Raw genomic sequence first — 14,609 nt, 5'->3', positions numbered from 1 at the left:
TAGTTTTTCTTTTTCTTTTTCGCCTTTTCTAGGGCCAACCCGAGGCATATGGAGGTTCCCAGGCTAGGGGTCGAATTGGAGCTATAGCCACCAGCCTACGCCAGAGCCACAGCAACACAGGATCCGAGCCTCATCTGTGACCTACACCACAGATCAGGGCAACACCAGATCCTTAACCCACTGAGCAAGGCCAGGGATTGAACCCACAACCTCATGGTTCCTAGTCAGATTCATTAACCACTGAGCCACAATGGGAACTCCACGGTAACCATAATTTTTCAAAGTCTGTGAGTCTGTTTCTGTTCTGCAAATAAGTTCATTTGCATCCTTTTTTTTTTAGATTGCACATATAAGTGACATCATATGATGTTGTTTGTCTTTCACTAACTTCATTTAGTGTGATAGTTTCCAGGTTCATCCATGTTGCTGCAAATGGCATTATTTCATTCTTTTTTATGGCTGAGTAATATTCCACAGTATGTATATACCACATCTCGAGAAGACTTTTTAAATGCTCATGCCCAAGGCCCCATTCCCAAGTGACTCTATTTCATTGATCTGACATGGGGCGAGGCATCTGAATTTTTTTTTTAGGTGACTTCAATTTGAATCACTCTTTCTAAGCTAGGTTAAGCTATGTGCAATCAGACCCCTTTGTAGGCTGGAAATATTCCAGATGGGAACCAAGTAGAAAGCCACCAGTTTTATACAGCCAGGTATATGTTATTCTATGGTGTTACCAATGGCACAAGAGCTGGCTGGATTGAAGAATAACTCTGCTGAGATGGATGTGAGCAGGCAGCGCCAGGACCCACCTGATGCCCCCAGCCCCCTTGGGAAAGGCATCCAACATTGAGGCTCCAGTAGGAGAGGACCAGGGCTGCAATTCACAGACCAGGAGCCCTGCTTGCCCCTTAGCAAATAATGAGGGCTGCACTGCAACACTGCTTGCTCTCCATCTGCAAGGTCAATGTGAAGGAATAGATGTCTTTGCTTGGCTTCTTCTCTCAAAGCAAACGTTTCAATCACCTCCATTTCTCCCTTGATTCAGAGTACACTGTCCAGCATGTCTGAGTCACTCTAAAAACAAGCCTATGTGTGGGTATGATGGAAATTAAGCCATTTCCATGAGAAATGGTGTTTCTTATTCAACCCTCCTTACAAGAGCTTACTAAACAGGCAAAGAGCTGTGGTTTTCAAAGTATGAAATACCACCCATTATGAAGCTGGTGGCAGTCAAGCTTTGGGCTTCAGGCAGAACTAGAGAGTTTGAAGCTCATTTTTGAAATAAAATGCTCTTTTCTCCTTTGCTGCTCAAAGCAACCAGTTCATGATATGAAGCCCAAACCAGACCTTTTGAAAATGATATTGTTCTAGGACCAAGGGGTTGCAAGAGACAGAGAAGGTTTTCAATCAAAGGATAAGAGTGTTTTTCTGTCCTCTTGGCCAAGCTGAATCCCATCCCTTTATCCGGTCTTTGGACCCCTTTTATGCATTCTCTGACCCCAGGGGCAGACTTGCTAGAGGATATTAATTAAATCCTAAGCACCCTGCTCACATGCACAAGGTCCCTCCTGCTGTCCCATCTTTGCAGTAGGAGTCCCCACTCTTCCTTCCCAGGCATCCTTCTCTGTCACCAGCCTCTCCTGAAGAACCAAGTTGGCATGTAAGGGGGTGACAGGAGGGTATGCCATTCTCCCATCCATTTTCTCCCTCTTTTTTTTTTAATATCATTGGAGTATAGTTGACTTAGCAATGTTGTGTTAGTTTCAAGTGTACAGTGAAGTAAATCAGTTATACATATGCACACCTCCATTCTTCCTCAGATTCTTTTCCCATATAGGCTATTACAGACTACTGAGTAGAATTCCACCCCCAACTCCGCCCCCCATCCATTTTCTGCAGAGATATCAACACAAAAATGTCTAGGGTGGGAGGCAGGAGAAAGAGGGAGAGTCCAAGGATTATGCAGGGATCTCGTGGCTGCTGAAGCCCAGAACAGAATTCCCCTCTTGCTACTTAGAAACAGCAGTAGAAGGTCATGGCCACCACCTCCTGAACTTCTGACCACTGGATAAGAGCAGGTGAGGATGTATAAACATCCCTTCACCAATCTTGCCTTCGCTTTCCATCAATAGTCAGGGTACCTCTTCAGAGTTTAACAGCTCAACTGCCAGTGTGGACATCGTAAAGGCAAGAGAGGTTCAGGGAAGAACACAGTTCTTTCTTAACCCTGGGGCAGGTGTGGTTTTATAAAACAGAACACCTGGAGAGAGAACAGACTGAGTGCTTACAAAGTGCCAACCGTATCAGGACTACTGATACACCGAGTGGCCCTGGAGCTTACATCCACTCACACAATGAGATTTGCCCTCACTTACACAGAAATTCTGCTACTCAGATATCCACGGCCCGCTCTGGACTCTGTTTTTCTTTTTCTTTCTATGGGTGCACCTGCGGCATAGGGGTCCAATCAGAGCTATAGCTCTGGCCTACACCACAGCCACAGCAACACGGGATCCAAGCCACATCTGAGACCTACATCACAGCTCATGGCAACATCAGATCCTTAACCCACTGAGTGAGGCCAGGGATCCAACCTGCATCCTCATGGACACTCTGTTGGGTTCTTGACCCAGTTTTGGACCGACTGAGCCACAATGGGAACTCCAAGGACTCGATTTTTTGGAGGGCAATTTTATTCTCAAGCATCCTTCCCCTGTATTCACTGTGTCCAGGTGGGAAGTCGGGAGGTTTGATTCCTTCCCTGTTGTGCTGTTTTCTGCAGCTGGAATTCACAGCATGGAATCTGAAGAACAAACAGGTAGCACTGGCTCCTCTATAAGCCCCGTTCTCAGAGGCAGATCTTTCTGCCTAAAGGAGGACATGCTATCACAGGTTTGGAGATGAATAACTCTGAGGATGACCCGGCATGGCCACCTGTGGCTACTCTGTGGATGCCAGAGGGAAGGAGCCCTGAAAAAGCCTGAGTGGACCCAGATTCTGATCTGCGCCAAAGCGCATGTGAAGTGTGGTTGTGTACGTGAGTGTGTATGTGTGCAGGTGTCTGTGCTCCTGCACGCGCTCATGTTCATTTTCCAGGTGATGGTACCTGACCCATCTTCCTCATAGCGCTGCCTAGTAGATCAAACAGGAAATGAGTAGATGAGGGTTCTCCAGGAAAATAGAATCAGTAGGATAGAGAGATAGAAATGGACAGAAAGACACACAGACACACAGACACACACAGAGAAAGAGAGAGGGAGAAGATATTATAAGGAATTGGCTCCTGGAATTCTCATTGTGGCTCAGTGAGTTAAGAACCCGACTAGTATCCACAAGGACACAGGTTCAATCCCTGGCCTCGCTCAGTGGGTCAAGGACCTGGTGTTGCTGCAAGCTGCAGGGTAGGTTGCAGATGCGGCTCAGATCCAGCATTGCTGTGGCTGTGGCTGTGGTGTAGGCTGGCAGCTGTAGCTCCAATTTGACCCCTACCTCGGGAAATTCCAAATACCATGGGCGTGGCCCTGAGAAGGAAATAAATAAATATGAAATCAGTTCCTGCGATTATATAGCGGTTGACTAGTCCCAGGACCTGCAGGGTGAGTTGTCAGGCTGGAGACCCAAGAGTGCCAATGGTGTAGTTCTAGTGCAAGGCCAAAGGCGTAAGAACCAGGAGTACCAATGGTGAAGTTCCAGCCTGAAGATCAGTAGGCTCAAGACCCAGGAAGAGTTGATGTTGCAGTTCAAGACCAAAGGCAGGAAAGAGCTGATGTCCCAGCTCAAGCAGTCAGGCAGGAGGAGGTCTCTCTCACTCAGGGGAGGATCAGGCTCTTTGTTCTATTCAGGCCTTCAACTGATTGGACAAGGCCCACCCACGTTAGGGAGGGCAATCTGCTTACTTAGTCCACCAATGTTTTTTTCTTATTATACCTGCACAGCAGCATGTGGAATTGGAGCTACAGCTGCCGGCCTACACCACAAGCACAGCAACACCAGATCCAAGCTGTGTCTGCAACCTACACCACAGCTCATGGCAACACCAGATCCTTAACCCACTGAGCAAGGCCAGGGATCAAACCCTCATTCTCACGGATACTAGTCATTACCACTGAGCCACAACAGGCACTCCCTCGGTCCACCAATTTAAATGTTGATCTCATGCAAAAACACCCTCTCAGAAACACTCAGAATAATGTTTGCCCAAGCATCTGGGCACCCCTTGGGCCTTGAATCAAGTTGACCCATAAAGTGAACTATCACCATGGAGTAAAAGAACAGCATCAAGTACCAAAAGAACACCCATTTCTAGAGCCTAACAGCCCAAGGTCAAGCTCAAGCTTTCTTACTCTCTTGATTGTATAATTTGTGGGTTACCCTCTCTGGAGCTGCCTTCAACTGCCTCTCTGGTAAGATGTGGATAATGAAAGAGTCAGCATCTGTACGTCCATGACACAGAGTAGGCTTGAAGCATTGGTTGTCTTGGATGCAAAAAAAAGTATTTTTTTAAGGTTCCATTTGTCTTTTGCATGTCATGCACATTATTATTTTAGGCAAAAGAGACTGCTGGACATAGAACATATAGGAGAGAAAAGGGAGGCATTACTATCAAGAAAGAAAAATAACAGACCACAGGGGTGACGCAGACCTTGTCAGCATATTTTTCACTGTTAAATTAGTAGACTGGGATCTGGGGGTTTGGGGGAGACATCAGGTCTACCAGACTGGAGGGCTCCTCTCCTTGAAGAGAAACTGCTCCTTGATCTTCCCAGGAGGTTTGTGGGCCCATATTTACCTTGGAACCTCACAGCAGGGTGGCTATGGTCTTTGAGCAGTATGTACATGTTTTATATTATATTCATGAATATTAGATGATAGTGAAACCTAATACATTTGGGACCTGATACCATCATCCTCCATAAAAGCTAAATATTTTCCCATTAGAAAATCAAGTGGGAAAACCACTCTCACAGTTGGTTTGGATTTTAAAGACACAGGAATGGCTGCAAAGATGGCCTATTTGTCCAGATAAGACCAGAGCCAACGTAACACCTCATTGCAGGATGGGTCCCCCTGCCAAAGTCCTATTGAACATGTGGGTGGTGTTAATAGCACCCTTCTGGCAGCTAAGATGGACCAAGAGAATGGCCTAATGGTTAGAGAAAACCTAGATGGTACAGCAAAAAAAAAAAAAAAAAAAAAAGCAGTGGCTGGAATGGCCAGATGAGACTGCTGGGGGCCAGCAGGACGGCTCACACAGAGTGTGAGATATTTGGGGTTTGGCAAACCCTAAGAAGCTGGCTGCCAAGCTCCACTGCCCCTTGTCCCCCTAGTGTATTTCAAAGGAAATTAAATCCACATGTTTCTGATTTGCTGACACTTAAAGCTCATCCAAAGGTGGTTTTGCAAGAGTGGTTTGGACCCAAGAAGCCTAGAGAAACTTTAATTATCATTGCTTTTTTCATTTTGAAATGCAGACCTGTATGCTTACATAATAAATGCCAGGCCTACAAAATCCGAGCCCAGTTCTGCTTTACCAAAACTTTTTGTCCTGGGCCCACCAGAAACAATCAGTGGAGTCAACTAGAGAAGACAAACAGTGACTTGAATACCTGATCTAGACATCCACCTGGAAAATGGCACTCTCCACGGCCCCTTTGGATTGGGCTGCAACAGAACTGCCAAAGCTAACGTTCAAAAATATGTGCACAGTGTGGCTTGCGCCTCTAGATTCCATTGTTTCCTCAGACTCTGACCAAGGAGACGAAATGCTCAATTCAAGGTGGTGTCCACATAGGTCCTGGGAGCCCGGGTCCAGGAATGTGAGGCATGAGGCCTCAAGGACAAGAGGCCATCACAAAGGTGTACTGTGGAATGTCCTGAAATGTCCTGCCACGTCCCTGGATGAAAACTAGACAAGCAGGAACCCCAATTCTGCTGCAGGGCAACAGAATCACATTATAGAGTCAGAAAGAATTAGCGCTCTGGACATGACCTGTCCCCTCTAAAAGTCCAGTCACCTGGAACTAGTGGCCAGAGAGATCGGGGACCAAGGGGGCTGCCTCTTCTCAACCAGGGATTAACATTTTCCGCTTCTCCCATCCCTGCCTCTGGCCACTGCATAGAGACTTTCCAGAAGGTTCGTCTCAGAGACGGCCCCCTTCACTGCTCTGAGTTGTCCTGACAGAGGTGGTGGCTTTGTTCTCTCTGGTTCCCACCTCCTTCCCCAGCCCGGGGCCATCAACTGCTCCGGTGGCAGTTTACCCGCTGGTCTCTGCCACTGCAACTCCCCAGCGCCCAGCTCTGGGGTCTGGGGCAGGTAAGTGTGCCTTAAATCTGTGACGGGTGAGGTGGGGCAGGCTGAGAGGAAAAACTGGAAGCAACTTAGCCCTCCCCTCACTGCCCCACCTCCCCACCCCCACCCCGACCCCGACCTCAACCTCGACCTCGACCCCGACCCCGACCCCCTCTCACTCTGCTCCTGCTAATCGGATTTCTCTGAGCATGCGCAGTACACTTCTCACCGGCTCTTGCCCTAGAACCTTCACGTATGCTCCCCTCATCCCTATATTGCTTTTAGCAGGTGACCCTTACTTCTCAGGTCAGCTTAGATGTCCCTTCCTCGGCCCAGCTTGGGGGACCTCCCTCCTGGATGGCCTTCCTCCCTCCTGTGCACAGTTGATACCTATTCGTAGTTCACTAATTAAGCCTGAGGTCATCTGCGCTGCCTCCCTCCCGTCTGACTGCCTGCATGGTGGTCGAGAGCCGAGTCTGTCCCCCCCACCCTGTCCCCAGCGCCTGGCCCTGAGAGGTCGGTGCTGGTTCACTGACCAACTTCCCAGTCTACAGCCTTTGCCACCAAGACTTCTGTAAACTGTCTGCACTAAGACCCATTTGAGGCTTTTCCAACACTTTTTCTCCCCTTGGGCTGCACCCAGAGCATATGGAAGTTCCCAGGCTAGGGGTTCAATTGGAGCTACAGCTGCTGGCCTACACCATAGCCACAGCAACACAGCATCTCAGCTGAGTCTGCGACCTACACCACAGCTCACGGCAACGCCAGATCCTTAACCCACTGAGCAAGGCCAGGGGTTGAACCCATGTCCTCATGGATACTACTCGAGTTTGTCAGCGCTGAACCACAATAGGAACTCCCAGGCTTTCAGACAGTTTTGAAACCAGTCCCCACTTAGTTTGCAAGAGCTGCCACAACAAAATGCCACCAAGTGGATGGCTTAAAACAGCACAGATGTATTGGCTCACAGTTCTAAAGGTCAGAAGTCCCAGATCAAGGTGTCCACAGCGTTGGTTCCCTCTGAGAACTTGAGGAAGGGTCTGTTCCAGGCCTCTCCCTTAGCTTCTGGTGGTTTGCTGCTTGTTTCTGGCACCCCTTGCTGGTAGATCACCCCAATCGCTGCCTCTATTGCCACATGGTGTCCTTTCCATGAGCATGTCTGTCTCTGTGTCCACCCCCCACCTTTGCTTTTTAGGGCTGCCCATGCAGCATATGGAAGTTCCCAGACTAGGGGTCGAATCAGAGCTGCAGCTACAGGCCTGCGCCACAGCCACAGCAACGCAGGATCTGAGCCGCATCTGCGACCTACAAAAGTTTGTGGCAACACTAGATCCTTAACCCGCTGAGTGAGGCCAGGGTCGAACCCAAAACTTCACAGGCGCTATGTCAAGTTCTTAACTTGCTGAGCCATAACAGGAACTCCCAAATTTCCCCTTTTTATAAGGACACCAGTCATATTGGATGAGGGGCCGCCTGGATGACCTCCTCTTAAGCTGACCATCTACAAAGACCCTAAATTTTTGGGGTTTTTTGTTCTTTTTTTAGGGCTGCACCTGAAGCATATGGAAGCTCCCAGGCTAGGGATCAAATCAGAGCTACAGCTGCCGGCCTACACAACAGCTCATGGCAATGCTGGATCCTTAACCCACTGAGCAAGGCCAGGGATCGAACCTCATGGATACTAGTCAGGTTCATTACCACTGTGCCATCACAGGAACTCCAAAGACCCTAACTTCTAGACAGGTCACTTTCACAGGTACGAGGGTTAGCACTTCAGCACCTTTTGGGGGAACGCAATTCGACCTATAACACCACCATTCTGGTAGAGGGGGGAAAAGGGGGCAGCTGAAAACTGACACTGAAATGCAATAATTATTTAATTTACAGTCTAAACAGGAGTGTTTCTGAGAATGACAGGGGGCACGATGAATAATTTTGCAGAGACAACAGGCATAACCCAGGACTGTCCCCGGAGTGCAGTCTGGGACATAGGACCACCGTCTGTGGTGAAGTTCATTGCCCAACACTTCCCATGCAAGGATGCGTCGTACCTTCACTTCAAATCCCTCTTTGTTTGTGTTCCCGGTGAGTCCAGTCTATTTTATACACAGACGAGGCGATACTGAGGGATTAGCTGTATTCCGGCTGTAGTTAATTCACTGTTTCCAGTTCCCAACTGCAAGCCCAATCTCAGCAATTAATTTGGCCAGATCAAATCAGGCCCTCTTACACCTGTTCCCCTGTTTAATTAGGCTCTAATCTGATGGGGGTCGGGGGGGAACTGGAGGCACCAGGGGCCATTACCTAAGCCTGAGATAAGGAGGGTGGCGTCAGACATCCCGCCATCGCCCTAATGTGCCACCCCTGAAACAACTCCAGCCCTTCAGTCTAGAAATTCACCTTGACAACTGTAATTCCCCCCAGTCATGCTGGGGGAATGATCCTTTTTTTTTTTTTTTTTGTTACAGACTTCCTTTCATCTCCTCCCAAGGGAAGGAAATATTCCCAGTGGTGCGTCTCTCTGAGGTAATTGTTGGACAGGAGTCAGCCAGTTAAAGCTGCCCATCTAATTAACAGAGTCTGTTGTGATTTATCAGGATAATGAGGTGGGGAACAAAGACATCGTTTTTTTTTTCTTCCCTCCCTGATATTTTGGCCTCTTTTTCTTCCTTTTGGAAGATGACCCAACGTTAATGAGAAACGAGTCATTTATTGTTGGGGTGCAAATAGAGAGATAAATGACATCGGTAATTAGGTCTCAATCCCTCTTTGGTATACAGAGCCATTTGTCAGGCAATATTATTCAATTAATTAATTCCATTAGGGCTACCACATTTCCCCGAATCCAGCCATGCAACTGTCAGCGAGGATCATTTTTATGGTACAAAAATAAAATCCTGAATAAATGCAGGGTGAACCCCTGAAGAAAGTATTTTAGCCACCAGAGGAAAGCAAGCTAGAAGCATTTGACTGGAAAACAAGTAACATGCTCACAGCCACGTACTTCTTCCCATCACAGATCGAACGACCATTCTGGGTATTTCCAAGTTCAAATGCCTAGAAGGAAAAGGGAGGACGTCGGATTGGTCCAGCTCATCTTCTGATGCCATATCAGTGGTCACTGTCAAGGCCTCTGGTCAGCTGCCCATCTGTGGCCAGAGAGGAGCAAGATGACATGAAAGGTGACTGTTGAGGGCCAATTCTCAGGACAATACGAGGGGCAGGAACGCTTCCAGAACAGCAGCTCCCGAGCGATATGGTCGGCTTTTTTGTCTGCTTTCTTTCCTCTCTTTTGTCAGCAAAGAATGCTGACCCTCTCTTGGCCCAGCCATCTCTCACCGCTCACAACTCAAGTGAGTCCTGTCTCTGCTGATGCTCGTGTTCATGAGAAGCAAACCCACATTCTCTTTTAGTCCCTTACTCTTTCCATGCTCCTTTTCAACTCTTGCCAACTTGCCTCAGCATTCTTTACCTCCCTCCTAGTGAGAAATCTGACTTCAGAAGAAGATAAAGTAACAGGCCAGAACCACATTCAAGACAAGTCTAACTAGAGAACTTAGTACCATGACATTCTAAAGGGAAAGGCCAGCCACTCCATCATAATCTTGACAAATCCCCATTTACCTTTTTCATCACCTCCAAATCAACCTTTCCTTCCACCACAGTACTGGCATAAATAAAATACTATCCCTGTGTTTTATTTATTGCTTTATTTTGTCCTGATTGGTTTCTAATACCACAGGAGCATCGTGATCTGCTCCATTTCATTGTGACACAGCAGTATTTTGGCTGGATTCAGGATTAACTATGATGCTATGGGAACCTAACCACCACTCCCAGGAAAATAGCTCACATTCCAAACAGCTGACTTCCAAAGTCCAGCAAATATCTCTCTGTAATCCAGGTAGCTACCTACACAGTTCTAGCCCTTTATTTACCTCTTGGCTATCAAGAGGTAAAGAAAGAAATCTTTTGTTTCTGAGCCCATTCTCTGGGCAGCGTATGGAATCAATGGTGAAGCCCACCTAAGCTTGAAAGCCAGGGTGAGAGGGAAGAGACCCAGGGAAGTGGTTTGCAAACTTAAGCCAGCTTCAGAATCACCTGGAAGGCTCGTCAGAACAGACTGCTGAAGATCTGGGGTGGGACCCAAGAATTGGCTTTCTTAACCTCCCTCCCGTGGAAATCTGCCTTCAGCAAAAGGTCGTCTCATCCACATTCTGAGAACCACTGGACTAGATCATACAGATGTACTCTCTACAGGTACAGAAAGATACAGGGAGGTAACTAGATTTTTCAGAATCCTGAGCATGCAGCCAACAACCGGGCTGATGGAAAGGCCACACTGCCTCACAAGGGATCATGACAGAGGCAAAGAGGCACTCCCTGCCATCTTCCCCACCTTTACTTGTCGCCAGAGACCACGTCTAGAGTGAGAGCAACAACTTCCTTGGAATAGGCCAGCATCATTTGCAGTTTTATAATTAGATCTAGAAAGAGGGCCAAAGTCTCCTGCGATTGGGATTCCTGAATGTTTGTCCAAGCGCTCTTTTGTCCTCTGCTTCTTCTCCGTGTCACATGTACTTTTACAGATGTTCAAAAGGCTTGACAAGGCTGGGGGAGCTTCTCCTCCTGTTCTTCATGGAAGACTCAGATACTTGTTAGCGTACACTTGAACTTGTTAGAGCTGGATGGGGGCCTGTCCATTCTATTCTGTATGCTCTGATTCCAATGAGCATCTGGTCTGGTGTTTCCCCAAGTTCTCTTTGAAGCCCATTCACAGACAGACAATTCGCCTTCATTCTAGTGTATCATTGTGCTGTCCTGCCCCGAGTTCCTTGCAGAAAGCAGAGCCTGTGACGAGGGCTTTTGGAAAGGAAGATTATTTTGGAGAGTGCGTCCAGAGGACAGGAGTCAAGGGCAGGAGGGAGCAAAGTGGGGAAGCAGGAAGAAAAGGTGGTCACGTGATCCATCATGTCTCCATTGAGGGCCCCCTAAGAGGCTGTGTAATTTTCAGTCTGAGGGAAGAAAAAGGGGAGCATTAACCTAGAGACTCCCATTTCCTTTTGGAGGGTTGCCTCATGAAGCGTTGATTCCCACACAACTTCCACACATGGCACACACATGTACTCCAAGATACCGTCCCAGAGAAGCCCCAGGGCTGACAGGGAGACACAGGGTGCAGCTGAAACACGGCCCGTCTGGTTACACCTGTGCAAAGCCGGTTGCCCAGCAATGACTGGCATCAAAGGTGGGCCAGAAGGTGAGAGAAATGCACAGATGTCCAAGATGGGGTATTACAAAAAAAGAAAAAGCTGAGAGTAAAAAAAAAAAGATGTGAACGTTTTATCCCCACACACACTATAAATCTTGTGCTTAGTATAATCTTTAATATCCAACATATGCAAACATTTAATTAAATGTGAGGATTAACATCAAATTTCGGGAGGGCATATCTAAAACCCATAAACTTTATAACGTGCCTACAGGCCCTAGTTCGAGCAACTTCTACCATTTCTGGGCCCGGTGTCACCAGGAAATGTCCTAGTGACACAAAAATTTTGTGAAAATGATTTCAAGGCCACTGGATACAGAGAGGAAGTCATTGAAAGAGTTATTCTGTGTTAGCTGTTTGGCACTCACATTGAAATACAGGTTTTGAGCATCAACAATTGCTTTCATGACCTCGTGTCTGCAATTCTTACATTTTGTGCTTAAAAATCAACTAGCTGCTATTTGTCACCACTTCTGTACAATGGTTTGTTCTTAATTAGATGAAAACCAAATTTAGACATAATGTCACTGTCTTTTCTTTCTGTGACACTAAGTTTCTGAGGTCCAGGGGCCTCTTCAGAGGGACAGATTTTGATGAGAAAAAGACCATCCTCAAAGTGAACAATATCGTCAGGCAATTTACTGAATTGTTCACATGAATTTCAGCATCTGGGTTGCTAAGGCTTCCAGTCTTTAACAAATGATCCATTCAGAATATGATCCAAAGAACATACGGCGAAGAATAAAGGCCATTTGAAACCATCCATCAGTCACAAGCACAGAGGGTTCGGCTCCCTGTTAAGTGGGCAGAGGCCAGCTCCGGAGCATGCTCAGTTGAGCCGCCCTCCCTGCCATGCGCATGCGTACATCATGTCCACGCAGGGGCTCTGGAATCTGAGATTTAAAAAATGCAAGTATTTAAATAACTTTCTAAAAACTTTCTGTCATTGAGATTTTCAAAAATATACAACGTCTTAAAAGGATGGGCCCTCAAATACCTCGCCCGGCTTAATTATGGCCAATCTTAAATACGTTTGCTTTTTACAAATAATTTAAACAGGCATCATTTTCACTTCTGAAGACAGGAAACCCAGGACGAATGTCATGACCCCCTGAGGGTTTGTGACCTAAGGGTTCTTTGGTTCACTGACCTTGTTGAATCCCCTCTTTATGCAAGGGAATGCTCGGCCTCTCCCATTCTCTCTGGCTGTCTCTCATGCTTGCAAGCCAATTAAGTAGACTCTATGATTTCAGCAATGGTGACATATAATCCCAGTGTTAAAGGATGGAATTTTCCAATGCAAGAAGCAGCCGAAAACGAACAGGGGAAACACTGCCATGAGCGAAGGCTTCTCAACACAGTATCTCCAACTGTGCTGCAAAGCAAGCAAAGCAACCCAGCGTTTGGATGAAAAGTGGGGGGAAAAAAAAAATCTGACAATGGAGTGATTGTTCTCTGTCCACAAGCAACCCTACTATGTCGAAGCCCTTCATGAGCTGTGCTGGCAACAAGCAGACGTCGGCACTTAGGTCCTCCTCAAGTGGCCGGCCACCCCAAAGGCAGAGGGGAAGGGACCCCTTGTTTCCTGGAGACCAAGATCCCCCAGCAGGATTGCCCCGGCGACCTTTCCTCACCAAAGAGGGGGATGAGCAGGGCAGCCACTCACCTGTCTCATTTGTTCAAAGAATCCAAAGCCAGCAACACGGATCCGCTTCTTGCTTTTTGTCCAACCACTTGCCTACTACTAGAAAAACAACTGAGCTCTGCCAAGAATCTGCAATCTTCTGAATCTCAAAATAATGACTAGCCTATCCAGTGTTTCCATCCAAGGAATTGTTGGTTCTTATACAAGAAAACCCTTTGGGGTGAGAGTCAGGAGTCCAAGAAAGGCATGTGGTTATTTTTTGCTACACTTTGGAGAGAAAGGGAAATCTATTTTTGACATGGGCTATTCAGCTTTCAAATAACATTAACCCCCATGGAACATACTTAATTTAAAAGTCGATTCCAACTTTTACTTAACTTCAAGGCTTTTTGGTCTCCTTCTCATCTGTTGTTTCAAGCACACATAGACTATCACTCTGACATTGTCTCTCCTTGACATTTATGAGCAAAAGTTTTAGAATAGGTTAAGGCATTAACGCCCCCATTTCCATCTCACAACTTTCATTTCCCCTAAAATGTGCCCTTTTTCACTTTTTAAAGTTTTATTGAGGCACAGTTGATTTCCAATGTTGTGCTCATTTCTGCTGTACAACCAAGTGATTCAGTTATACATGTACACACATCCCTTCTTTTTCAGATTCTTTTTCCGTATAGATGACCACAGAATATTGGGTAGAGGTCCCTGTGCTCTACAGCAGGTCCCCACTGGCCAGTCATTCCATAGACCTCAGGCACAACGTGCATCTTTTTAAAAAGTAATATTAAGCAGGTGGTCCCAAGTGGAGCATCTGATTGCTTCATTCAAATGACAATGCTTCGAGGTATGACGGGGAGATGAGATGCAAAGGGGTGAGGAGGGAGGGAAGGACTCAGAAGGTAGTTCTGGAATATTCCATCAGAAGTGTGAGTCATTACCTGTCAACCCTGAACTGAAGGCAGAGATCAAACATGGAGTTCACTGAGGGCCTGTGAAAACTAATAAGGATTGTGATTCTGCTGACAGTCTCATGACCCCATTTGCATACAGACACCAAAATGACTTCTCCACGTGGGGGCCCTTGCTGGAAAGCAAAGCAAGATTATATCTTTTATTGTTTTGTGTGGGAGTGGGGGGGGGGGTGGTCGGCCGCACCCACAGCAGGTGGAAGTTCCCAGGCCAGGGAGCAAACCCACCCAACAGCAGAGACCTGAGCCACTGTAGTGGCAACGCCAGATCCTTAACCCACTGTGCGACCTGTGGTTTCATTGTTTTAAAGAGAGAGAGAGAGAGAGAGAAAAATAGTCATTTCCAACAGTCCTAAAAGCATTTGCAATCCAGAATTCAACTAGTCTTTTAGCTGAAAAACAGAATGCCACACCAAAGTAATTCTAAACATG

The 14,609-nt window shown here is 46.9% G+C and overlaps 2 long non-coding RNA genes across 4 annotated transcripts; one reads left to right on the top strand and one right to left on the bottom strand.

The window, feature by feature from the left end:
• The first annotated feature begins 5,169 nt into the window (after positions 1–5,169).
• LOC125135612 (uncharacterized) lies at positions 5,170–9,995 on the top strand. Its single transcript, XR_007137014.1, has 4 exons — positions 5,170–6,319; positions 8,183–8,380; positions 8,764–8,821; positions 9,315–9,995. It is a non-coding gene; the product is annotated as an uncharacterized LOC125135612 (long non-coding RNA).
• LOC125135602 (uncharacterized) lies at positions 8,155–13,792 on the bottom strand. Of its 3 annotated transcripts, XR_007137008.1 has the most exons (3): positions 13,234–13,792; positions 12,718–12,942; positions 11,663–12,460 (listed from the first exon to the last, which is right to left on the bottom strand). It is a non-coding gene; the product is annotated as an uncharacterized LOC125135602 (long non-coding RNA). The 3 variants fall into 3 exon arrangements; XR_007137006.1 differs by lacking the exons at positions 11,663–12,460; positions 12,718–12,942 and adding an exon at positions 8,155–11,310; XR_007137007.1 differs by lacking the exon at positions 12,718–12,942.
• Positions 13,793–14,609: the final 817 nt, after the last annotated feature.

The sequence above is a fragment of the Phacochoerus africanus genome, chromosome 1 (genome assembly GCF_016906955.1).
Source record: "Phacochoerus africanus isolate WHEZ1 chromosome 1, ROS_Pafr_v1, whole genome shotgun sequence".
Lineage (NCBI taxonomy): Eukaryota > Metazoa > Chordata > Mammalia > Artiodactyla > Suidae > Phacochoerus > Phacochoerus africanus.
This window is presented reverse-complemented; position numbering and strand designations above follow the sequence as displayed.